At 47.2% G+C, this 23,470-nt stretch overlaps 6 non-coding genes across 6 annotated transcripts; all 6 read right to left on the bottom strand.

The window, feature by feature from the left end:
* Positions 1 to 1,864: 1,864 nt before the first annotated feature.
* TRNAH-GUG (transfer RNA histidin (anticodon GUG)) lies at positions 1,865 to 1,936 on the bottom strand. Its single transcript has one exon. It is a non-coding gene; the product is annotated as a tRNA-His (tRNA).
* A 5,532-nt stretch (positions 1,937 to 7,468) lies between these two features.
* Positions 7,469 to 7,540, bottom strand: TRNAH-GUG (transfer RNA histidin (anticodon GUG)). The gene has a single exon. It is a non-coding gene; the product is annotated as a tRNA-His (tRNA).
* A 5,147-nt stretch (positions 7,541 to 12,687) lies between these two features.
* On the bottom strand, positions 12,688 to 12,759 carry TRNAH-GUG (transfer RNA histidin (anticodon GUG)). The gene has a single exon. It is a non-coding gene; the product is annotated as a tRNA-His (tRNA).
* A 5,149-nt stretch (positions 12,760 to 17,908) lies between these two features.
* Positions 17,909 to 17,980, bottom strand: TRNAH-GUG (transfer RNA histidin (anticodon GUG)). The gene has a single exon. It is a non-coding gene; the product is annotated as a tRNA-His (tRNA).
* Positions 17,981 to 18,131: 151 nt separating this feature from the next.
* Positions 18,132 to 18,203, bottom strand: TRNAH-GUG (transfer RNA histidin (anticodon GUG)). The gene has a single exon. It is a non-coding gene; the product is annotated as a tRNA-His (tRNA).
* Positions 18,204 to 23,398: 5,195 nt separating this feature from the next.
* Positions 23,399 to 23,470, bottom strand: TRNAH-GUG (transfer RNA histidin (anticodon GUG)). Its single transcript has one exon. It is a non-coding gene; the product is annotated as a tRNA-His (tRNA).

Below are 23,470 nucleotides of genomic sequence, written 5' to 3'. Positions count from 1 at the left end.
TCGAACCTGGGTTATTGCGGCCACAAGGCAAGGTACTAACCACTATACGATCACGGCTGTCCGGGATTTTTTTTTTCGTTATTTCCTGACCGAGGACGTACACAAAAAAGACACATGTGACATCAATAACATGACAAAATAAAAGATCAAGCATTGACTTAAAGCTTCGGCCTTCCTTAGCTGAAGTTGTCGAATTAAAAATCCCTCATATGTGACAACCCTTCAAAACTAACCAACCATTCTGACTCTAGTTTTAACGCTTTCTGTTCATCCACATATGCCCGTATTCTCTCTCTAAAGAGCTGTCTCGCTGAACGTGCATCGACGTCACCATGCTCTACAGCCATTCTGCTTTTCCATATGCTGTGGAGAGCCAGTAGCATCAAAAGATCCAACGGTGTGTCATTGTTCGCTTCTACTGGCAAGAATCGAATACCATGTGGGCTTCTGGGTAGTTCCTTTTTAAGCGTCCTCTGGAGCACGTCCCATAAAAATACGGCGTCCCAGCATTCGAGAAACACGTGTTCAATCGTCTCCTCTTTCCTGCATATTATGCAGTGGACACCCCAGGGTACAAAAAGCCCTTTCTGTTCCTTCCATTTCTTTACCTCCAATGTTCCAGTGTGCAGCTTAAAAAAGAACGTTTTCATCCCTGCCGGCACCATCATCCTCTTCACTCTTTTAAGAACATTTTTGCCCCCGGTTGACGAGTACACAGCTCTGTACAACGGTTCTGGAAGCACCACATCGCACAAGTCTTTATACAGTTTTTTCCGGTTTACACTCCACAAATAGTCTAAAGTAAACCGCACCATCAAGAACCTGTACGCCAAGACCACTTCCCTTAGATACCCGTGGACACCTCCTGACATGCGGTCAGAAGAAACGACAATTCCCGGGAGAGCTTGACCCAGGCGTAACTGACAGACCGTACGAAGAAATGGATTTTTCACATTCCTCAAAAACATGAAACGATTGACTAACTGGCGCAGAAACAGATGTGCCAAACCAAGCCCGCCGTCCTTCACCCGGCGGAAGAGATTTGTCCGACTTGTCCGTTCCCACGAAGACCCCCACACAAAGACGGCAAAGATACGATGCATCTTTTGGACATTAGCTCTTGAACAATATAACACTTGAAGCACGTACGAAACTTTTGTCACTAAAAACAAATTACAAATCGTGGCCTTCGCAAACACAGACCACTGCCATCCATTCCATTTGTCCACACTATCTTTCAATTTACCGACTTGGTTTTTCCAGTATGTGTCACTGTCCCGATACGATTCAAGAGGGGCACCAAGGTAGCTGACAGGGTTGGTAACGAATTTCATGTTAGCAAAAATGCCTGGGGTCGCTGGCCAGGGACCGTGCCAGAAGCCCAGGCACTTGCCCCAGTTAACAGCACTGCCGCTTACAGCGCAAAAATCTTTTGCAGTTTTCACAACTTCTACGATGCTTTCGTAGTCTACACACTATACCATCACGGCTGTCCGGGGGGGACGCTGTGCAAATGGAAAGCTCCGTTGACAAGGCAATCTAGTTCTAATGAACCTTGGACAAGTAGCACGAAACCACAGAGGAGGGACAAAGAGAGCGAAGAGAAGGGTTGTAAAAATCGGAAAATGAAGTAAAATAAAATGCCGTGACCAGGATTCGAACCTGGGTTATTGCGGCCACAGCGCAAGATACTAACCACTATACGATCAATGCTGTCCGAGAGGGACAGTGCGCAAATGGAAAGCGCCGTTGACAAGGCAATCTAGTTCTAAAGAACCTTGGACAAGGAACACGAAACCACAGAGGAAGGACAAAGAGAGCTAAGAGAAGGGTTGTAAAAATCGGAAAATGAAGTAAAATAAAATGCCGTGACCAGGATTCGAACCTGGGTTATTGCAGCCACAACGCAAGGTACTAACCACTATACGATCACGGCTGTCCAAGCTTTTTTTTTTTTTTTTTTTTCTTTATTACCATCTTGGCAACTACAAAGGACGATGAAAAGTTGCATAGAATTAAAAACACAAGTCACTTTCTGACAGGTTCCTTGTGAGAGAATGGATTAGGTGACATGAGCTTGTCCAAGACAGGCAGCCATTCCGGGGGTTCAGATTGCCGTCCGGAAACATCACGCGTGTACATTACACTTTCAACAAAATACTGATGGGCTGGGTGTACGACAACATGCTCATGGCGAACATCCATCCGCGTTCTCCATACGCTGTGCATACACAAGACCATTAATAATCACTGGGCACTTCTCCTGGCTGGGCGCATGGAAGGTAGCGTATGCCAAACGTCGTTATTGGTAAGTCCTTTTTAATAGTACGCTGTAGCACGTCCCACAAAAAAAACGCATCGTGACAATCAAAGAAAATATGCTCTATGGATTCCAGCTTTTTGCAAATTAAACAGTCAGCAGACCAAGGCACAAAAAGCCATGGTCTTATCTTATCGCTTATCGAGCCATGGCTTCACCGGAAGAGTGCCGGTACGCAATTGAAAAAAGAAAGATTTAGCGGACGATCTGATGGGCATTCTTTTCACTCTCTTCAACACGTCCCGCTCCGGACCCAAAGCATATACAGCGCGATAAAGAGGCACAGGTAAAAAGGTTTCCAATAAATCTTTGTACAGCCGTTTTCGCGTAACAGTACACATATACTCATTTGAAAATCTCGCCTTCACTATTTGGAAGGACGCGACAACTTCGCGAAGAAAAGCACTTAGAGCCATTGTCCCTGTAGACATATTCGAAAATACATATTCCGGCAGTGAATCACGCAATCGCACTTGGATTACCGTTCTAAGAAAAACATCGCTTTGTTCGCGCAAAAAAAAAGAACCTTGTTACAATCTTCTTTAAGTATAAATGTGACAAGCCCAGTCCACCGTTATGCACCGTATGAAAAATATTGCATCGACTGATATGCTCCCATGTTGAAGCCCACACAAACGTGGCAAATATCCTATGCAGTTTTTGAACAGAGATTCTTGACATAGATAACACTTGCAGCATGTAAAAAATTTTTGCAACTAGGAACATATTGCAAACGGTAGCTCTTGCGAACATAGAAAAGTTATGTCTTCCCCATTTGTTTGTTTGGGTTTTCACTTGCTCAACTTCACCGGCCCAACATTCCTTGCTTTCACGGTAATGCTTTAGTGGCACACCAAGGTAACTGCCTGGCGTTATTGTCCATTGCATACTGGAGAACAGTTCAGGCTTGTATTGCCAGTTTGGTGCCAAAATCTTAAAGACTTCGCCCAACTAATTTCACTTCCACTTGCAGTGCAAAAAGCAGTGGCTTCTTTTACAACTTCCTGCAAGCTCTCATGGTCAGTACAAAAAACCGCAATATCGTCCGCGTATGCCAAAACCCGAACTTCACTTTGAAAAAATCTATAACCGCGTATGTTTGGCCTTGTAAGCAATCTTAGACAGAAAGGCTCCAGATAAAGCGCAAACAAAAGGGGAGACAGAGGACAGCCCTGCCTTACTGACGACTGAACAGGTATACGATCAGTTAAATGCTTATTCACGACCAGTCTCGCTGAACAGCACTCGTACACCATTTTCACGCCCTTTGTAATCACGGAACCAGCATTGACATACTCTAAAACAGAGAAGAAAATTTCATGTACCACTTTATCAAATGCTTTGTGGAGGTCTAATTGCATCATGGCTACGTGGTCATGCATCGCGTCACAACATTCTAGTACACTCCTTGCTGCGTGTATGTTAGTAAAAATGGTCCTTCCTTTTATACCGCATGTCTGATGTGGGCCTACAAGAGAAGTAATTACACGTTGCAGTCGTCGCCCTAATACTTTGCTGTAAATTTTATAGTCAACATTCGTAAGACTTATAGGACGGTAAGACGCTACAGACTAAAGCTTAACATGGTCATCTGTTTTCGGGATTAGTACAATGTGTGACATTCGAAAAGACGGAGGAGGTACGTTCTTTTCGTAGCATTCACTAACAACTCTTTCCAGTAAAACAGCCATTTCAATTGGAAAGGACTTGTATACGGCAGCACCAAGACCATCTGGTCCGGGTGACTTATTGGAATTTAATTCCCCGATAACGGTCTCAATTTCCTCGGAAGTAATACTTGCTTCAAGTGTCTGCGTAACTTCGTCTTCCTCTCTTGGCATAAGCGACAGAGAGTCTTTTCTGAAGCGTTCAATGTCCGGTGTTTTGAGGCTAAACAATTCCCTGTAAAATTCTACAAACGCCCGTTCAATCGTTTTCTTTTCCGAGGTAACTACGTTCTGATAGCAGATTTCTTTTATCTCTTTTGACACTGCGTACCGTTTTTCATCACTAAGTGCCCTTTTCGTGGGCGTCTCTCGGAGCCACAATTTTTCGCTGCGTGCCCTTATCACCGCACCGCGATACTTCTCTTCGTCTATCACCTCAAGTTTGGTTTTATCTTTTTTATATCTTGTGCGAACAAGCCAGGCTTAACGCTCTCCATGCTAAGCATGTATTCAAGTGTGCTTCGAAGTTCTTTTTCTTGTTCTCTTTCTTTACGTCGGAGAGTGCATGCTCGGTCAATAGCAGCTATCTTCATATCGCACTTAAACTGCTCCCGTGCTTGTATAAAATTAGAGTCATTTTGCAACATATGCGTAATATATTCTTTCACTTTAGTGGTAAACTCTTCATCCAGCAGCAGCTTTTCATTAAATTTCCATAGCTCCCAATTGAACTTTGTTGCCTTACTTTTCATGCCTAGAGTAATCATTACGAGGGAGTGGTCACTAAAGCTCATGGGAAGTGTTTGATATTCCGAGAACAAGGGCACACAATCAATACGAACATATATTCGGTCCAACCTTGCATGACAGCTACCTTGAAAGTTCGTGAACATTGCTTGGCCTTCATGCGTCAGTATACAGCCAGCATCTTCAAGCTCTGCCTCATTAACAATGTCAATAAGTAACTCTGCGCTCTTGTCACGAAGGACACGGTCTGTTGTTCTATCTTCCGGTGTACAGACACAGTTGAAGTCTCCAAGCAGGAGAACACGCCTCTCATGTATTAGGAAGGATTTCATATAGTGAAAAAACTCTTCGCGCCAGACGTTCTTGTAGGCGCATAAACACAGAACACTCTCCAGTCCAATCCAGAAAAACTGAAATCACATATCAAAAGCCGACCACTCTCACACGAGAACACAGACTGAACGCACTCTATGCAATTTTGAATGAAAATAACACATCCCCCCGATCTTCCAACCGCATGACAAACGCAAACACTATATCTACAACGATATATTTCAGCCATTTTATCTGTTTGTTGTTCGCTTTCCATTTTGCTCCCTTGAACTGCTAGCACATCAATTTCATTTTCCAGCAGAAGGCGGTTCAGCTGCTGTTGTCTCCGACGCGTTGACAGCCCTCTCACATTTAGCGTGGCTACGCGCAAGCTAGTGGATAAATAGGTCGCCATCTCAAGAAATTATAAATCGCGAAACATTTCACTCACATCTCTTCTGCAGATAGACAGCATTGCGGTTTAACTGTTGCATGGGATGAACATTCTTCCTTTTTGGCGAGTCTGTCCGTCGTTCCAAGCGCTGCTCCCGATCATGGACCGGGCTTGCGACGTCTCGACCGAAAAGGGTACCCCCGCTATGGCGGAAGCACGGGTGACACAGTTCTCCGGTCTGGAGGCACGTTTGGCCTTGGCTTGAAGGACGACTGGCGAAGGGGGGCCGCCTTCAGTGGAGGCTGTTCGTTTTCCGCTCCTCCTTGGGTTGATCCCTCGTTGCACTGTCTTCGTGCACACGCTTCACAGGCAAGGTAGAAGCAGCTGGCATCTCAGCTTCAGTGTCTCCCTGTTCTTCATTGTGTTGCGTAGCCGAAGCTGGGCTTGCAGCACTGGTATTGCCGTTTTCGTTCGAGGGTGTCTCTGTCCCAGCAACATTCGACAACGGAGCTATCAAATCTGACTCACAGTGTTCTTTGAGGTCAGGGGTCTTCTCAGAGGATTGCTCCTTCTGTTCTGCCTCCTCAGTGATTCCACTGCTCGCTTCCTCGGCGTCCACTGCGTCCATCAAGTGCTCGCCTGCCACTTCACTCGGCACGGGGCCTGCAACGTTGGCATACGTGCGCACACACTGTGACTCGTCATGGCCGAAACGACGACACAGCCCGCAGCGCGGCACACGACAATCACGCCGTATATGACCTTTCCCGCGGCACCGGAGGCAAAGCGGGGCTCTGCCTTGGACGTGGACGAGTGCGACGTCCTCGGCGACCCGAAGCTGATGCGGCAGGTCCTCAATGGTCGCGCCCACTTTTAGCTTCAGCGTGACCGTTCGTGTCGTTGAAGCCTTCTCGACACACCCTTGCACTTTCCACTTGTCTCTTGAAATTTCAGTCACTTTTCCAAAAGCCGCCAACGCCGCTCGCACATCATCGTCTTGCACGCCGTGAAGCAGCCAGGAAAGCTTCAACCTGATGCCTCGGTTACAGGGGTCAATGACCACGCAGCGGTGTTCCTTCACTTCAATAGCTTGGGCTTGCAAAATCTTCGCTTTCGCCTCTTCACCTTTAAACGTTACCGCCCGCACGTGATTCATTTGATATGCCCCGAGGGCAACCACTTCCGGCAGCAGTGAAAGACGAGCGAGGGAGTCTCTAAAGTGCTCCACCCGGTACGGCCTGGCTTTTATGTCGCCATGCAAAAAACTGTGTGCAAAACACTCGAACCTGTAGGCAGATGCGGTAGAACCAGTTCATAACCCTTGGTAGGCATTTCCGTGTTCCTGATACCACGGCCCAGCTGGGCCGCTGAATCCGCTCCTTGGGAGCCCATGATAATCACGTCCGTCACACTCGGTGGCCGGAAGACTGCTGTCCGTGAGGGACGGTGCGCAAATGGAAAGCGCCATTGACAAGGCATTCTAGTTCTAAAGAACCTTGGACAAGGAACACGAAACCACAGAGGAAGGACAAAGAGAGCTAAGAGAGGGGTTGTAAAAATCGGAAAATGAAGTAAAATAAAATGCCGTGACCAGGATTAGAACCTGGGTTATTGCGGCCACAACGCAAGGTACTAACCACTATACGATCACGGCTGTCCGAGAGGGACGGTGTGCAAATGGAAAGCGCCGTTGACAAGGATATCTAGTTCTAAAGAACCTTGGACAAGTAGCACGAAACCACAGAGGAGTGACAATGAGAGCGAAGAGAAGGCTTGTAAAAATCGGAAAATGAAGTAAAATAAAATGCCGTGACCAGGATTCGAACCTGGGTTATTGCGGCCACAACGCAAGGTACTAACCACTATACGATCACGGATGTCCGAGAGGGACGGTGTGCAAATGGAAAGCGCCGTTGACAAGGATATCTAGTTCTAAAGAACCTTGGACAAGTAGCACGAAACCACTGAGGAGGGACAATGAGAGCGAAGAGAAGGGTTGTAAAAATCGGAAAATGAAGTAAAATAAAATGCCGTGACCAGGATTCGAACCTGGGTTATTGCGGCCACAACGCAAGGTACTAACCACTATACGATCACGGCTGTCCGAGAGTTTTTTTTTTTTCTTTATTGCATGGAAAAACTTCCGTAAAAAGGAACAACTCCACTTAAACATGTCCATGTCTAAAGTTACCGGGCTGCTTAATACGAGCCCGTCGTATCCCCAGCCCGACAATGCACAATCAGAACATCAAAAGTCTGGGAGAGATACACATGCGTCTAGATACGGCATCCAGTTTGGAGGTTCTTCACGTGCAGCATATACACTTCTCACCAAAGCACACTGCTCCCGAAACACGGATTTGGACGATCTTGGTGGCTCTGCATGCCTGTCGATCATGCGGCTTTTCCAAAGGCTGAACAGTCCCATCAACACAAATAGATCGTAAGGCACGACAGAGTTTTTGTCAGGAGGCAAAAATCTAATTGTATAAGGCGTAATTTCAATGTCCTTTTTAAGAGTTCTTTGTAGTATGTCCCAAAAGAACATAGCATCACGGCACAGAATAAAGCAATGATCAATTGTCTCAGGCACGTTACAGAGACGACAATTTACCGACCAGGGCACAAACATCTCCTTATTGTGAAGAAATGTCTTGACAGGCAACGTCGCTGTATGTAATTTGAAAAAGAACGTTTTTGCAGCTGCCTGAATGCACATTTGCCTAACACGCTTTAGAACAGTGGTGTCCAAAAACCCCAGATAAGGCTGCCGATACAACGGTGTAGGGAACAAAGACTCAGTGAGAGCCTGGGTCATCTGCTTTCTCGAGAGGCTATACAGGTAATCTACAGAGAAACGCACAGTGAGAAAATTGAAAGTGTCAGCAACCTCCTTAAGGAATCCCCATAAACGCCCCTCACGAGCCTGCCCAGTTGGTGCGAATAAGTAAGGCAAATGTGGACTAAGACGCCTAATGAGCACAGTTACAAGAAACGGATGGTTTGCCGATTTGAAAAAGAAAAAACGGGAGACAAGTTGATGCACAAACAAGTGAACAAGGCCCACTCCACCAGACTCTAAGGGAAGAAACAAGTTGTCACGCCGCATGGGCTCCCATTGAGAGCGCCACACAAATGTTGCAAATATTCTGTGCATAACTTGTACTTTGCTCCTCGCACAATGCAGGACTTGAAGGACATACGCAAGCTTTGCAAACAAAAATATGTTACAGACCTGTGCCCTAGCAAACACTGAGAGTTCCCTACCCATCCAAGCCTGCGTTTGTCGCCGCATAGGTACGATTTGTGAATCCCAGTAGGCTGCGCTGTTACGAACTTGGTGCAGCGGAACCCCTAGGTACTGAAGAGGACTGCAGTCCCAGCATATGCCTCCAAACTGGCTTGGTCTAGTGCCCCAGCGTCCCAACCAAAAACCTTTGGATTTATCTAAATTAAGGGCCGCGCCTGATACATCGCAGAACTGTTCAGTCAAGTGTAAAGCCTCAAGTACGCTCTTTTTGTCAGAACAAAAGAGCGTAAGCTAAAATCTTAACTTCACATTGAGCCAGAGAGAAACCACGGATGGCTGCACTGTTAATTACACTGAGACAGAGGGGTTCCAGATATAAGCCAAACAACAGTGGAGACAGTGGACATCCTTGACGAACAGATGATTCCAGTGGTATTGGTTTCGTGAGCTCCTGATTAACAATTAGTCTTGTATACGAGTTCATATAGCACAGCCTTATGCCTTTGAGCAAAACGTCACCAATGTTTGCATTCTCTAAGACCGCGAACAAGAAATTGTGCCGAACTTTATCAAACGCCTTCGCCAGATCAATTTGAATCAGAGCTACTTGGCCTGTCTCATCTGATACTGTCTCGATTACTGAACGTGCAATATGGATGTGTGTTTGAATACTGCGCCCTCTGATACCACATACCTGATGCGAACCTATCAAGTCCATGATAACCAGCTGCAAACGAGAACAAAGGACCTTGGCAAAAATTTTGTAATCAACATTACAGAGGGAAATTGGACGATATCCTTCAACAGTTTTCAACCGATTAGTATCTTTGCTTTTGGGTATTAATATTGTGTGGCCTGAATAGAAAGTGGGAGGCAGGAAACCCACATCATAAGATGCTTGGAATACTTCCATCAAAACAGGCGTTAGGCAAGGCGAAAATGTTTTATAAAATTCGCTAGTAATACCATCTGGACCAGGAGATTTCTGGTTTTGAAGGTCTGAAATGGCTGATTTAATTTCTTCCAAAGTGATGGGTCCCTCTACTACAGCACACTTCTCATCGTCTAGTCGAGGAAAGTTCTCAAGTAAGGAATTATAATCGAAACCCTGATTTGGATCTTTACAATTGCCGAACAGCTTTCGATAATAATCATAGAAAGCAGCAAGAATACTAGGAGCATCACTATATGTGCAACCACCATACTGAATTTCCAATATTTCCTTCGTAAGAGCATTCTCTCTTTCATCACTGAGGGCCCGACGTGAAGGTTGCTCGTCAAGAAACCTTCGAGTCCTAGATCTTATTAGGGCCCCCTTGTATCTTTCCGTCGCAATTTGTTGAAGCTCTGCCTTTACGTTATTAATTTCTTCAACATAGGCACCCGGGCTAACCCTCTCTAGCTCATGTAGCTCAGTTAGAGTGCGCCCAAGCTCACGAAGGTGGTGTCTCTTTAGGAACGCGATTCTTGCAGAGGCTTCAATTGCTAAGTTTTTGGTTTCCTGTTTGAACAAGTCCCATTTTTGAAAAACTTACAGATCATGGCGTGACCATATGTCTTTCAAACAAGTAGGTACAGCACGCTTAAAGATTTCATCTGAGAGCAGACAGTTATTCATTTTCCACAGTTCCCACCGAGGGTGAAGTATCTGCCGACTGTACCTCCCTACCTGAAGAGACACCATACAATGGTCACTGAAGAAGATGGGCCGCACCCAGTAACCAAACAAATTTGCTAACATGTCTGCAGAAACATAAATTCTGTCAAGGCGGGCATTAGAGGAGAACTGAAAATGAGTGAAATGAATACTGTCGCCTTTTTCCTGCCCCACATCCACAAGGTTGTATTCACAAGCCAAATCGTTAAGTAATGCAGCACTAGGGTCATATCTCTTACATAATGCTGATCGGTCCTCATCCCTAAAAACACAATTAAAATCTCCCAACAACATAATTTTTCGATCTGTGCACAAATGATTAACTAATGAAAGAAAAAAATGCCTTCTGTCTCGCTGTTTTACAGGGGCGTAAACACAAATAATTCGCCACTGCACACCTGAGATTGTGAGGTCACAGCATATAAGTCATCCCTCGCCATCTATGCAATAAGACATGGCTGTCATCTCTAGTGTTTTGGCCAGGAATAGCATACACCCTCCGGACAAGCCTCTAGCGTGGCTAACAATAATGTTATATTCCGGCAAAAACGGCTCAAGAGCAGCTTCCGTCTCTTCATCGGAGGACAACTTTGTTTCCTGAATTGCTGCAGACACACTCCATTTCTTTAACAGATGTCTTAACTGTTGCTGTCTCCGACGATTACGCATACCCCTGACGTTAAGGGTAGCGACTTGATATGCTGCGATTCTAGCCATTTTTAGTACTAGTCCTTTTAAACATCATCCCCTGGAATGGGGTGGCCCGCCTGCAAATTGGCGGCCTTTCGGGCAGACATCGCCCTCCTCTTTAAAGTCACCCTTCCTGTGGCCTCTACACAGTGTGCCTTCTGGCCAGCACCATTGATACACACCTCATCATCTGCGGGACGCTTCAAAGGCACTGTGTTGTCCATGTCCTCCTCTGAGACACTCAAGGCTTCGGCCCACGAACCTGATTGGAGCACATCGCTCGCTGCCACACTGACAGCCGACAGAGAACCGGACGCACCAGAGATCGGCGCCACAGACGGCTCACTGTTACCCTCCAACGACGAAGGAGAATCAATCACGAAGGAGGATAGGCGAGCATCCACTGGCAGTATCTTCTCCATTGATTCCATAGGAGGCATATCCAGACGTCCTTCAATGACAGGTGGTTCTTGGCCAGCAAACGCAGCACTCTGAGTGGCACTAACAGGTGGGCCTGGGTCCGGCGGTTTTGGCTCTGGAGACGCTGGTTCTTGATGGCCAGTCACTGCAGATACTTCTGAGTTGGTGTGAAGGGCAGAAGGCTTCTGGTCCCCATCAATTTGAGGTTCACGACCTAACTCACCAGTTACATCAACAACCTCTGACACATCCATGATATGTTCGGACGCCACGTCATCTTCTCGTGACCACTGGCCTTGACGCAGTCTATCGGCATAACTTAATACACAGTTCTCCACAGTATGGCCAAAGCGCCGGCACTGGGTGCATCGCGGCGTTCGGCACTGACGCCGTACATGACCTACCCGGCTGCATCGAAGACACAGTGGAGGTCTCCCTGAGATAAGCACTAATGCCTGCACCCCATAAACATTAAGAGTGTGAGGAATTGTACTTGCTGACACTCCGTCCTTGAGCGTGAGGGAGATTTCACGGTTCGCCGTTTCCATGTGCTCCATCCCTGGGCACCGCCACTTTTCACGTTCCACAGATTGAATCGTTCCGTAAGGCTCGAAAGCTTCCACAATCCTCCGGTGCTCCATATAGCGTGGAAGCCAAAGGAGCTTAACCTTGACATTCTTAGTATCCGGGTCGAACACCATGCACCGAAGTCCTTTCACAGGGAACTCTGCTTTGTTAATTAGCTTCTGCTTTGAAGAGCTACTCTCGCAGGTAACCATCCACACGTGGCTCATTTGGTATTGACCAATGCACAAAATTTCCCGGAGGTCCAAAATCTGTGCAAGTGCGTCTCGAAAGTCAGGTGCTCGGTACGGGCGACCCTTTAGGTCGGCATGCAGGAAAACGGTATTAAGGACAACATTACCGGTGGGCAGGCGTGGAAGGACAACTTTGTACGTTTCGGTAGTGTCCTGAGGAGTCGAAAAACCTCGGCCAACGGCCGATGCGCTGTTTCCAGCAAGCAACATTTTCGGGCTCAGCCGCCCAGAACGCCCTTCTTCTTCTTCGTCCACCACGGCTGTCCGAGAGGGACGGTGTGCAAATGGAAAGCGCCGTTGACAAGGATATCTAGTTCTAAAGAACCTTGGGCAAGTAGCACGAAACCACAGAGGAGGGACAAAGAGAGCGAAGAGAATGGTTGTAAAAATCGGAAAATGAAGTAAAATAAAATGCCGTGACCAGGATTCGAACCTGGGTTATTGCGGCCACAACGCAAGGTACTAACCACTATACGATCACGGCTGTCCGAGATTTTTTTTTTATTTTTCTTTATTGCCGTGAAACACAAAAACAAAATACACATGATAAAACACGTCAACTACACTTTGCTAACGCGTAAGCTGCTAAAATCTTTTCAGGTTCACCAACTCATCAAATAGACATTGCCATTGTGGTGGATCCTGCTGCATCCTGAAAGATTCGCGTATATACACCGCACCTTCAGTGAAGTTTTCACGCGCAGATCGTGTATTTATATCTGCGTGACGCACCTGCATTCGTGTTTTCCACAAACTATGGAGGCCAAGAAGCATAATTAAATCATAAGGTGCATCATCGTTCTGCACTGGTAGGAATCTGATACCGTACGGAGTTAGGGGAAGTTCCTTTTTAATTGTCCTTTGGAGGACGTCCCATAGAAAGACAGCATCCCAACACTGTAAGAAGACGTGTTCAATTGTCTCCGGTTTTTTGCACAACAGGCAATTCGTTGTCCATGGGACGAAGATAGCTTTTTCATTCAGCCAGGTTTTAACAGGGAGCGTATTAGAGTGAAGTTTGAAAAGGAACGTTTTAGCAGATGGCCTCAAGGGCATCTTCTTGACTCTTTTCAAAACGTCCTGCCCTGGGCCTCCACAGTGTAATGCCCGGTAAACAGGCACCGGCAGCATCACGTCAATGAGATCTTTATACAGTTTTTTTTTTTTTGGAACATTGAAAAGGTAATCAAAAGAAAACCGCACTTCCAGCAACTTGCACGAAAAAACAACCTCGCGCAGGTAGCCAGTCAGAGTACCAGGCATGCTTTCACATGACACAATCCATTCAGGGAGCAGCCTCTGCAATCGCACTTGCATCACAGTTCTTAGAAAGGTATCTTTTTTATCACGCAGGAATATAAATCGCGAAACCACTTGACGCAAAAACAAATGGACAAGGCCAAGCCCGCCCCTTTTAACAGAAATAAACAAATTCGTCCGGGCGGTTTTTTCCCATGTGGATGCCCAAATAAAAACAGCAAAAACGCGGTGAATTTTCTGAATTGAGGTTCGTGAGACACACAACACATTCATGAGGTACCACAGCCTCGAAATAAGAAAAACATTGCAAATAGAAGCGCGCGAAAACATTGACAGTTGCCTTCCTTGCCACGCATCCGCTTTTTCTTTCACTCTGGATGTTTCTTCCACCCAGTGCACGTTGGGATCTTGATAATATTCTAAAGGCACGCCTAGATATCGCGTTGGGAGAGCAGACCATCGCAGCTTACAGAAGAAATCAGGTGTCACGTCCCAATCACCGTGGCAAAATCCAGAGCTTTTCTCCCAATTGATCTTGCATCCGGTTTGATCACAAAATCTTTGGACGACACCCGTAACTTCACAGATGCTCTTTCTAGTTGCACAAAACACTGCTATGTCATCAGCATATGCTAGCATTTTCACGTGTGCTGATTGCAGCTTGAACCCTAAAATGCGATCGCTATCAATGATAGCCAAGCAAAGTGGCTCTAAATACAGTGCAAAAAGCAGGGGTGAGAGCGGGCAGCCCTGCATTACCGATGAACGTACTGCGATGCTGTCAGTCAGTTCACCATTCACTATAATACGGGTCGTGCAGTTCGCGTAAGCCATTTTAACACTCTCCACTATGACTTTTCCAAGGTTAGAATGCTCCAAAATGGAAAAAAGAATTTCGTGGGAAACACGGTCAAAGGCTTTCGCCAAATCTAACTGCATCATGGCTCTCTGACCACCGAATGCATCAACACATTCTAGTACGGTTCTTGCGACATGTATATTCGTGGCAATGGATCGACCCTTGATGCAGCACGTTTGATGAGACCCAACCAATTCCTTTATTACGCTTTGCAGTATTTTTGCTAAAACCTTCATGTACACCTTGTTGTCAACATTGGTGAGGCTTATCGGTCGATATGACCCCACCAACTGTCCTTTCTCCGGATCCTCTGTCTTGGGTATTAGAACAATGTGCGATGTAGAGAAAGACAATGGAACAGCATTACGTTCATAAGCTTCAGTGATTACATCGAGCATAAACTGAGCCGCATAGTGCTGAAACGTTTTAAAGAAGACAGCGCTCAGACCATCGGGCCCAGGGGCTTTCCCAGGTGACAGGTCATCTATTGCAGATTCTATCTCCTGTAACGTTATCGGTGTTTCTAGGCGCGCTTTACTTTCGTCATCCAGTGCAGGCATCAGTCTTAGAAATTCTGTTTGAAAGCCGCCTACAGTCTCAAGCTTAGCGCTAAGCAGTTCTTCGAAGTGCTCTGCTAACGCATGCTGAATATCTTTAGCATCTTCTGTGATATGGCCGCCATACCTTATACTCCTAATTTCTTTCTGGCAGGCGTATCTTTTCTCGTCTGCTAGGGCTCATTTTGTAGGCACTTCTCCAGCCCAAAGTTTTTCAGCCCTTGCACGTATGACAGCCGCTGTGTATCTTTCGATGTCGATTGTTTCCAGCTCACTTTTAAGCTCTCGTATTTTACTGGCGTAATGCCCTGGCACAGTACTTTCCATGCTCAAAAAAAGAGCAAGTTGTTCATTCAGTTCTTTTTCTTTTTCTTTCTCTTTGTTACGCAGCTTACTACTCTTTTCTATTGCTTTAAATTTGACCCACTCTTTGAAGCTGTCCCATTCCGCTGCAAAACTTACTGGTCGCATAGCAAGACGATTTTCAAACTCTGTCTTAACTTCAGTAAGGAACTCTTCATCGGCAAGAAGTTTGGCATTCAGTTTCCATAGGTAGCAGTTAAAGCGCGATTTCTTTCCTTTGCGACCAAACACTGCACTCACGAGACAATGATCGCTGAAAGACACAGGTTTGACCTCATATCCAGTACATAGGGAAACAAGATCTACCGAGGCATACACCCTGTCCAATCTGGCATGGCTATCTCGCTGAAAGTGCGTGAACTCTGGCTGGTTTCCAGTGGAGAACACACTACCAACATCCTCAAGGCTATACTCATGCACAAGTGCATTCAACAGCACGGAGCTTCTGTCTCTTCGAGGTTTACACTTGGCCGCTGGGTCCACAGCTGCGCACACACAGTTGTAGTCACCAAGTACAAGCAAGATTTTGTCGACCTTCAACCAAAACTCAATAGACTGAAAAAACAATTCACGCTCATGCCCTGAATTGGGAGCATACACACACACAACACGCCAGCATAAATTAGAGTAGGTAAAATCGGTAACCAAAAGCCGACCACTTGGACAGGCAAAAACGGACTCTACGCTTACTCCCAGCGTGTTACGTATAAATAAAAGGCATCCACCCGATACACGAACAGAATGGCATACACACACGCTTAAAAGTTTGTTTGAAAAGAAGCCACCATACGGTCAGTGCTTTCTTGGCTCTCAATCTTTGACTCTTGCAGAGCTGCTATATCTATATCATTATCCACAAGGAGGCGACTGAGCTGGCATTGTCGCCTTCTCGCTCCCAGTCCTCTAACATTCAAAGTAGCTACGTGTAACGGCGAATTAAGCTTGAGAGTCATGTACTAGAGAGAGGCCAGTACCGGCATGGTGCCTACCTTCACGGTTGCGTGGCCTCCGCTTCTGACAAAGAGCGGCGTATGCATGCATGTAATGTCCTGACAGCAGAATGTCGGGATGCATTCTAACGAAGTCCAAGCCCATTGTTTCATTTTTGCTAACACACGCACCACTTGGTTGTAGAAGGTTCGTGACGCTGGTCGGTAGGCAGCCGACCCACAAATCGTTCAGGTCACCACAAAAACTACGGAGGCGGTTTCCCCGCCTGCCGCGTGTCGGCCGAGAAGTTCGGCTTCGGTCTTAACGTGGCTCTTCGGATGCCAGAAGTTTTCGGCGGCGGCTCACCACAAACAACGCCTGGCAGCTGAGTCTCCTCGACGCTTTCCTCATGCGGACGTTTCGCGGCAATTAAGGCTGCTGTCTCCGGCCCAACCTCCATGGCATCAGTACAGGAAGGCTCAGTACTGAGATGATCCTCAGCGTCAGAAAATTTGGTTAAGTCTTCTGACTCTTCCTTTGACTCGCTTTCATGGTCCTGGGATGGAGCGTTCAAGACATGCCGAGGTTCATTCTTTTCATTTGAGACCGTCACCTTATCCTTTGTTAAAACCGTCATGGAAGGTGCGTCCTGTTTCTTGACTGACCTCTAATGTCAGCAGCCTCCTTCGCATCCGCCTCGTCCATAATTAACTCGGACGAGTCTTCGCTGGTCCAAGGTCCGGCAATGCTAGCGTAGGTTCGTGCACACTGGTTGTCTTCATGCCCGAACCGTCGTCAGGTTCCGCAGCGAGGAACCCGGCACTCTTTGCGGATGTGACCCGTACTCCGGCAGCGTAGGCACAACGGGGGTCTGCCTGGCACAATGACGAGCGCGAGCTCACCGCTAACATTCAGCTGATGCGGCAGGTCGTCGAGCTTCATGCCAGCTTTCAGCTTCAGCGCGACGAGTCTAGTTGTAGAGCCCTTTTCCAGCATACCTTTAACACGCCAGCGCTCCCGGGAAACGTCTGACACCTTTCCGTACGGCGCAAATGCAGCACGAACATCTTCATCTGGCACGTTGTGAAGTAGCCAGTGAAGTTTGAGTCGCATGTCCTGGTTCGCCGGGTCAATCACCAAGCAGCGACCGTTTTTCACAGACAGCTCACCTACACTGACAATCTTGTTGACGGCTTCAGTATCCTTGAGAGTGACGGCCCAGACGTGGCTCATCCGATACGCCCCCATAGCGATAGCATCGGGGATTAGCGAGTGTTGTGCTAAAGCATCCCGGAAATCTTCCACCCGGTACGGGCGGGCCCTGATATCGGCGTGCAAAAAAACGGTATTCAAAACAAACCGACCTGTTGGAAGTGCAGGCAAAACGACCTGGTAAGTGTTGTCCTTTTCAGCAGTCCTGTTACCGCGGCCTGACATGGCCGCTGAAGCCGCTCCTGAGGAGCCCTGCATCCTGCGTCCGTTCACTGGCGTGGCCGGAAGCAGAATCCACGGCTGTCCGAGAGGGACGGTGTGCAAATGGAAAGCGCCGTTGACAAGGATATCTAGTTCTAAAGAACCTTGGACAAGTAGCACGAAACCACAGAGGAGGGACAATGAGAGCGATGAGAAGGGTTGTAAAAATCGGAAAATGAAGTAAAATAAAATGCCGTGACCAGGATTCGAACCTGGGTTACTGCGGCCACAACGCAAGGTACTAACCACTATACGATCACGGCTGTCCGAGAGGGACGGTGCGCAAATGGAAAACGCCGTTGACAAGGATATCTAGTTCTAAAGAACCTTGGACAAGTAGCACGAAACCACAAAGGAGGGACAATGAGAGCGAAGAGAAGGGTTGTAAAAATCGGAAAATGAAGTAAAATAAAATGCCGTGACCAGGATTCGAACCTGGGTTATTGCGGCCACAACGCAAGGTACTAACCACTATACGATCACGGCTGTCCGAGAGTTTTTTTTTTATTGCCGTGAAACAGAAACAAAAATACACATGATAAAACACGTCAACTACACTTGAGCTAACGCGTACGCGGCTAAAATCTTTTCATGTTCACGAACTCATCAAACAGAGAATGCCATTGTGGCGGATCCTGCTGCATCCTGAAAGTTTCGCGTATATACACCGCACTTTCAATGAAGTTTTCACGCGCAGATCGTGTATTTATATCTGCGTGACGCACCTGCATTCGTGTTTTCCACAAACTATGGAGACCAAGAAGCATAATTAAATCATAAGGTGCATCATCGTTCTGCACTGGTAGGAATCTGATTCCGTACGTAGTTAGGGGAAGTTCCTTTTTAATTGTCCTTTGGAGGACGTCCCACAGAAAAACAGCATCCCAACACTGTAAGAAGACGTGTTCAATTGTCTCCGGTTTTTTGCACAACAGGCAATTCGTTGTCCATGGGACGAAGATAGCTTTTTCATTCAGCCAGGTTTTAACAGGGAGCGTATTAGAGTGAAGTTTGAAAAGGAACGTTTTAGGAGATGGCCTCAAGGGCATCTTCTTGACTCTTTTCAAAACATCCTGCCCTGGGCCTCCACAGTGTAATGCCCTGTAAAAAGGCACCGGCAGCATCACGTCAATGAGATCTTTATACAGTTTTTTTCTGGGAACATTGAAAAGGTAATCAAAAGAAAACCGCACTTCCAGCAACTTGCACGAAAAAACAACTTCGCGCAGGTAGCCAGTCACAGTACCAGGCATGCTTTCACATGACACAATCCATTCAGGGAGCAGCCTCTGCAATCGCACTTGCATCACAGTTCTTAGAAAGGTATCTTTTTGATCACGCAGGAATATAAATCGCGAAACCACTTGTCGCAAGAACAAATGGGCAAGGCCAAGCCCGCCCCTTTTAACAGAAATAAACAAATTCGTCCGGGCGGTTTTTTTCCCATGTGGATGCCCAAATAAAAACAGCAAAAACGCGGTGCATTTTCTGAATTGAGGTTCGTGAGACACACAACACATTCATGAGGTACCACAGCCTTGAAATAAGAAAAACATTGCAAATGAAAGCGCGCGAAAACATTGAGAGTTGCCTTCCTTGCCACGCATCCGCTTTTTCTTTCGCTCTAGATGTTTCTTCCATCCAGTGCATGTTGGCATCTCGATAACAATCTAAAGGCACGCCTAGATATCGCGTTGGGAGAGCAGACCATCGCAGCTTACAGAAGAAATCAGGTGTCACGTCCCAATCACCGTGCCAAAACCCAGAGCTTTTCTCCCAATTGATCTTACATCCGGTTTGATCACAAAATGTTTGGACGACACCCGTAACTTCACAGATGCTCTTTCTAGTTGCACAAAACACTGCTATGTCATCAGCATATGCCAGCATTTTCACGTGTTCTGATTGCAGCTTGAACCCTAAAATGCGATCGCTATCAATGATAGCCAAGCAAGTTCAGTTCAGGCGTTCAGTCGTGTCCGACTCTTCGTGACCCTATGGACCATGTCACGCCACGCTTTCCGGTCTCTCTCTAAATACAGTGCAAAAAGCAGGGGTGAGAGCGGGCAGCCCTGCCTTACCGATGAACGTACTGCGATGCTGTCAGTCAGTTCACCATTCACTATAATACGGGTCGTGCAGTTCGCGTAAGCCATTTTAACACCCTCCACTATGACTTTTCCAAGGTTAGAATGCTCCAAAATGGAAAAAAGAATTTCGTGAGAAACACGGTCAAAGGCTTTCGCCAAATCTAACTGCATCATGGCTATCTGACCACCGAGTGCATCAACACATTCTAGTACGGTTCTTGCGACATGTATATTCGTGGCAATGGATCGACCCTTGATGCCGCACGTTTGATGAGACCCAACCAGTTTTTTTATTACGCTTTGCAGTCTTTTTGCTAAAACCTTCATATACACCTTGTAGTCAACATTGGTGAGGCTAATCGGTCGATATGACCCCACCAACAGTCGTTTCTCCGGATCATCTGTCTTGGGTATTAGCACAATGTGCGATGTAGAGAAAGACAATGGAACAGTATTACGTTCATAAGCTTCAGTGATTACATCGAGCATAAACTGAGCCGCATACTGCTGAAAAGTTTTAAAGAAGGCAGCGCTTAGACCATCCGGCCCCGGGGCCTTCCCAGGTGTCAGGTCATCTATTGCAGATAGTATCTCCTGCAACGTTACCGGTGTTTCTAGGCGCGCTTTACTTTCGTCATCCAGTGCAGGCATCAGTCTTAGAAAATCTGTTCGAAAGCCGCCTACAGTCTCAAGCTTAGCGCTAAGCAGTTCTTCGAAGTGCTCTGCTACCGCACGCTGAATATCTTTAGCATCTTCTGTGATATGGCCGGCATATCTTATACTCCTTATTTCTTTCTGGCAGGCGTATCTTTTCTCGTCTGCTAGCGCTCGTTTTGTCGGTACTTCGCCAGCCCAAAGTTTTTCAGCCCTTGCACGTATAACAGCCGCTGTGTATCTTTCACTGTCGATTGTTTCCAACTCACTTTTTATCTCTCGTATTTTACTGGCGAAATGCCCTGGCACTGAACTTTCCATGCTCAAAAGAAACTGGAGTTGTTCATTCAGTTCTTTTTCTTTTTCTTTCTCTTTATGCCGCACCTTACTGCTCTTTTCTATGGATTTCAATTTGACCCACTCTTTGAAGCTGTCCCATTCCGCTGCAAAACTTACTGGTCGCATAGTCAGACGAACTCGGTCTTAACTTCCGTAAGGAACTCTTCATCGGCGAGAAGTTTGGCATTCAGTTTCCATAGGTGCCAGTTAAAGCGCGATTTCTTTCCTGCCCTACCGAACACTGCACTCACGAGACAATGATCGCTGAAAGACACAGGTTTGACCTCATATGCAGTACATAGAGAAACAAGATCAACCGAGGCATACACCCTGTCCAATCGAGCATGGCTATCTCGCTAAAAGTGCGTGAACTCTGGTTGGTTTCCAGTGGAGAACACACTACCAACATCCTCAAGGCCGTATTCATGCACAAGTGCATTCAACTGCTCGGAGCTTCTGTCTCTTCGAGGTTTACACTTCGCCGCTCGGTCCACAGCTGAGCACACACAGTTGTAGTGACCAAGTACAAGCAAGATTTTGTCGACCTTCAACCACGATTCAATAGACTCAAAAAACACTTCACGTTCGCGTTCTGAATTGGGAGCATAGAAACACAACACACGCCAGCATAAATTACAGTAGGTAAAATCAGTAACCAAAAGCCGACCACTTGGACAGGCAAAAACGGACTCTACGCTTACTCCCAGCGTGTTAAGTATAAATAAAAGGCTTCCACCCGATACACGAACAGAATGGCATACACACACATAAAAGTTTGTTTGAAAAGAAGCCACCATACGGTCAGTGCTTTCTTGGCTCTCAATCTTTGACTCTTGCACAGCTGCTACATCTATATCATTATCTAAAAAGAGGCGATTGAGCTGGCATTGTCGCCTTCTCGCTCCCAGCCCTCTGACATTCAAAGTAGCTACGTGTAACGGCGAATTAAGCTTGAGAGTCATGTATTAGCGAGAGACGCCCGTACCCGCATGGTGCCTACCTTCATGATTGCGTGGCCTCCGCTTCTGAAGAACAGTGGCATATGTGTGCATCTATTGTCCTCCCAGCGGAACGTCGGGCTGCATACAAACGAAGTCCAAGCACCGTCTGTCATTTTTGCTCACACACGCCCCGCTTGGTTGCAGAATGTTCCTGACGCTGGTCGGTAGGCAGCCGACCCACAAATCGTTCAGGACACCACAAAACCTAAGGAGGCGGTTTCCCCGCCTGCCGCGTGTCGGCCGAGAAGTTCGGCTTCGGTCTTAACGTTGCTCTTCGGATGTCCGAAGTTTTCGGCGGCGGCTCACCACAAACACCACCTGGCAGCTGAGTCCCCTCGACGCTTTCCTCGTGTGGACGTTTCGCGGCAATAAAGGCTGCTGTCTCCGGCCCAACCTCCATGGCATCATTAAAGGAAGGCTCAGTGCTGAGATGCTCCTCAGCGTCAGAAAAATTGATTACATCTTCTGATGCTTCCTTTGACTTGCCTTCATGGTCCTGTGACGGATCTTGCAAGGCTTGCCGAGTTTCACTCTCTTGACTGGGCACCGTCACCTTATGCTTTGTTAAAACAGTCATGGAAGGCGCGTCCTGTTTTGTTGACTGACCTCTAATGTCAGCAGCCTCCTCCGCATCCACCTCGTCCATTATTAACTCCGACGAGTCTTCGCTCATCCCAGGTCCGGCAATGCTAGCGTAGGTACGAGCACACTGGCTCTCTTTATGCCCGAACCGTCGACAGGTTCCGCAGCGAGGAACCCGGCACTCTTTGCGGATGTGACCCGTACTCCGGCAGCGTAGGCACAGCGGGGGTCTGCCTGGCACAATAACGAGCGCCAGCTCACCGCTAACATTCAGCTGATGCGGCAGGTCGTCGAGCTTCATGCCAGCTTTCAGCTTCAGCGTGACGTGTCTAGTAGCTGAGCCCTTTTCTAACATACCTTTAACTCGCCAGCGCTCCCGTGTAACTTCGGATACCTTTCCGTACGGCGCAAAGGCAGCACGGACATCCTCGTCTGGCACGTTGTGTAGCAGCCAGTGAAGTTTCAGCCGCACATCCTGGTTCGCCGGGTCAATTACCAAGCAGCGACCGTTTTTCACACACAACTCGCCTACACTAACAAGCTTGGTCACCGCTTCAGAATCCTTGAGAGTGACAGCCCAGACATGGCTCATCCGATACGCCCCCATCGCAACAACATCAGGGATCAGCGAATGCTGTGCCAAAGCGTCGCGGAAATCTTCCACCCGGTACGGGCGGGCCCTGATATCGGCATGCAAAAAAACCGTATTCAAAACAAACCGACCTGTTGGCAGTGCAGGCAAAACAACTTGATAAGTACTATCCTGATCAGCAGTCCTGTTACCGCGGCCTGACATGGCCGCTCCTGAGGAGCCCTGCATCCTGCGTCCGTTCACTGGCGTGGCCGGAAGCAGAATCCCACGGCTGTCCGAGAGGGACGGTGTGCAAATGGAAAGCGCCGTTGACAAGGATATCTAGTTCTAAAGAACCTTGTACAAGTAGCACGAAACCACAGAGGAGGGACAATGAGAGCGAAGAGAAGGGTTGTAAAAATCGGAAAATGAAGTAAAATAAAATGCCGTGACCAGGATTCGAACCTGGGTTATTGCGGCCACAACGCAAGGTACTAACCACTATACGATCACGGC

The sequence above is a fragment of the Amblyomma maculatum genome, chromosome 1 (assembly GCF_055883805.1).
Source record: "Amblyomma maculatum isolate TAMU_Amacu chromosome 1, ASM5588380v1, whole genome shotgun sequence".
Taxonomy (NCBI): Eukaryota; Metazoa; Arthropoda; class Arachnida; order Ixodida; family Ixodidae; genus Amblyomma; species Amblyomma maculatum.
Note: the sequence above shows the minus strand (reverse complement) of the source record. Positions and strands in the feature narration are given on the sequence as shown.